We start from the raw sequence: 3,904 nt of genomic DNA on the forward strand, positions 1-3,904 counted from the left end.
AAAAAATAATAAGTGGAAATTTTAACGGTAAGTGTGTTAAATTTTAAGGTACGATAAGAAAATGACTCTCCCCAGACACAACAGTACATATATATATGTGTGTGTGTGTGTGTGTGAGAGAGAGAGAGAGAGAGAGAGTGTGTGTGTGTTCGTGTGTGTGCATGTGTGTGTGTGTCTTTGTGTTTGCCCACCACTACCACCGCTTGCCAACTGATGCTGGTGTGTTTACGTCCCCGTAACCTAGTGGTTCGGCACAAAGAGACCGATAGAATGTGTACCAGGTTTTTTAAAAATAGATACTGGGGTCTATACATTTGACTAAAAATTCTTCAAGGCGGTGTCCCACCATGGCCGCAGCCTAACGACTGAAACAAGTAAAGAATGAAAGATAAAAGATTATAAAACATAAACGAAGATGAAAAGATAATACCCATGCTACAAATATTCCATAGTTTTCATTATTTTATATGCTTGATTACCTACCATTTCATCAAGCATACATGAGCTATTATTCGATAAAATTCACTCTGTGAAGGAATCTTGCATTTGAATCATATCAATTGTAGGTAGGAGTTAAAATTAGAAAGATAGCCAATCAGTCAGCATTATCAGAGCATCATTCTGTAAAAATGGGGGGTGGTTATCATCTGTCGGCATACGTAGAGATTTTCAACCACGAGTTCTGTGACAAGTAGTTGATAAGATATGTAATCAAAGAAACTTTTAACAATCTCCATACATACATAAATACATACATACGTACGTACGTAACAAACATAGATACATACACACACTCACACACACACATGGATAAACATATATGCATACGAGGTCGTCCCATAAATAATGTCCTAAATGCGATATCTACATGCTGGACAGCTTTGTAATTGTTGTGATTTTAGTTTTGATCACATGATTCTGATTGTCTCGATTGCTTTTATTTGCCTGCAGTGCGGCTGCGCGGAGTTCTGTTCTGTTTGTGGCACGATGTGTTCAGTGTTGGTTTTTAGTTAGTCGAGACTGTAGCAAACTCGCTGCATAAAACTGTTATTGCGTTGAAGTTTGGTTTTGCTTACAATTTAGCAATCTTTGTTTGTATTGTAGATTGCTGTAATTTTAGTTGATTAAAACCTTTCAAACTAAGATATTCCAGTTTGGATATATAACTGTAATTTTATTAATAATGTATGTCGTTACAATATGCATTTATCAATTTCGTAACAGATTCCGTATAGAAGTTTGACTCTCCTAAAGATAGATGTGTCCACGGTGCATTTAACATATCTATCTTGATTTTTTAGTTGAAAAAAGGGAAAATAAGGCTGTAGGAGCAATCCGAAACAATCATGTTATCTAAAGAAAGGAATGCTTAAAAAAAAAGAACCAGTCAAACATGTTTTAACAGGTTCCAGGAGGCTGGTTTCAGCTTAAAAGATGCTCCACGAAAAAAAGTAATCCTGTTCAGTTTAATAAAGATTGTTTTTATCAGAATAGGATCGTAATAGTGCTGCTATAGCTGAAGAATTATTCCAGAAGCTGAATTCAAACCAACCTGAAAGTTCGCCATTAATTGCAACGGCTTGGAAAGTTGCCTAAATTTGGAAAATAGGCTCCCTACATTTTAACAGAAAACAAATGGACATCTGCACTTCATTGCACTCTCGTAAAAGCATATCATTATTTTTAACAGACTAACGACTGATAATGAAAAGAGGATCATTGGTGAGAGCGTTAAATGACGTAGACAATGGTTTAGTGAGGGCGAACTAGCTGAACTACAACCGAATTAGACCTCCGTCCAAGAAGCGTGTTGATTAGTGTTTTGGAAGTTTGCGTAATTGTGATCCACTTTGAGTTGTTACCAGTTAATGAAACGATTATAGCAGACACGAGGCGTTATCCCAAAGTAACCGGAAACGTTCTCTGTGGGACAAGCCCATTGTAGTCAGGCTTCTGCCGCTAGAAACAACTTGATGCGACCCTCAGGCATCAGTCTGTCGACCCACGTCGTCTGATGAAGTAGTACTGCCACGTGGTGCGTCTTTGTTTTACAGTGCTTCTTCCCTGTTCGTCGATTTTTGCGATGGCTGAAACGAAGGAACAGCGTGCTTCCGTGAAATTCTGTTTTCTGCTGGGGAAAACGGCAACCGAAACAGTTGTCATGCTTCAAACTTCTTCAAAAACGCTGCCATGAGCAATGCACAAGTTTACGGGTGGTTTTCACGCTTTAGGAATGGTCACTTGTCACTTGAAGACCAACCATGTTCAGGGCGACCGTTGCCCCTTTGAACGAACGAAAACATCACGAAAATTCATGAACTGATCATGGAGAACCGTCACCGAAAATTTGACATGACTAGTGTGTCCTAGCTGCTGCCAACGAATTTTGAGCGAGGAATTGCAAATGAAAAGAGTTGCAGCAAAAATGGAGTCGGTGGGGTTAAATTTCCTCCCTTTGAAGCGAGAAAACCATTTCTGTGCAGTTCTTTCTCCACGAAGGGAAGCAGGAGTCGAAAATACTCATTTTACTTTTCTAGTTGGCACTCCATTATCATATGTCAGAAAAAAATAAATTTATTCAATTTTCAAAATTCAAAAATGATAAACTAATGTTGTAAAGGAAGAATAGAGCTACAGCAAATAAATAAACAAAATACTTAGATAAGAATATCTTTCGTGTTAATTGAAATAACATTGGAAAGTAACAAATGAATTTATTTAACAACCTAACACACACACATATATACCAATGTGAGTGTATATGTGTATAACGGAGTTCCTTCAGTTTCCATCTACCAATTCTACCCACAAGGTTTTGATTAGTTCAGTGCTATAGTAAAAGTTACTTGCTCAAAATACCATGCAGTGGGACCGAAACTGAGGCTGCCTGATTGGGTAGCAAGCTTCTCCTCAACAAACTCACATGATAGTCCCTACTGTAATATATAAAATATATATTTATATGAAATATGTATTTGTAATATATGATATGTATGTATGTATGTATGTATGTATGTATGGGCTTGTTGGCAGAATCGTTAGCACGCCGGACAAAATGTTTAGCAGTATTTCGTCCCTCTTTACGTTCTGAGTTCAAATTACTCTGGAGTTAGTCTTTCATCCTTTTTGAGGTCAATAAAATGTGTACCAGCTGAACACTGGGGTCCCCCAAATTGCTGGCTTTGCGCCAAAATTTGAAAATAATATATGTTTATATATATATATATATATATATATATATACCGTATGTATCTAATATGTAATTGTACATATGTAATATGTGCCTGCAATACTTAATACAGGGTAGTCCAAAATGAATGGTACAATGCTGTCAATTTGGTTGTTGCTCCGGTTGGAAGATGTGATCGACTTCATTATATAGCAAGAAGGGGGCCCGGCCTATTAACACAGATATGTACCCAATTACTTGAATCACCATCTTCCAGAATGCTGGATTTGGTGTCCTGGGATGAATGATTTGCTACTGATGACCTGCCCCACCACGACCATTTCAGCCAGGTCCCCCGTCCTAACACCTTGTGAATTTTTTCTTTTGTGGGTATCTGAAAGACAAGATATTTATACATCCACTGCACTTTCAGGAATTAAAGCAGTGGATAGGTGATACTGTTAACTCAATTGATCGGGCTATGCTGGCACGGATATGACAAGAACTAGATTATAGTGTAGACATTTGTCATGTGGCAAAGGGTATCCACATTAAACATCTGTGGCTGTCAGTAGAAACTTGAAGAGCTAACCTTTCATGTAATATCTGTATTTTTGCAATATATTCATTACAATACTGACGTCTGTGTTTTCTCTTTGTATCATTCATTTTAGATAACCCTGTATATACATATATATATATATATATATATATATATATATATATATATATATA

The sequence above is a fragment of the Octopus bimaculoides genome, chromosome 8 (genome assembly GCF_001194135.2).
Source record: "Octopus bimaculoides isolate UCB-OBI-ISO-001 chromosome 8, ASM119413v2, whole genome shotgun sequence".
NCBI lineage: Eukaryota > Metazoa > Mollusca > Cephalopoda > Octopoda > Octopodidae > Octopus > Octopus bimaculoides.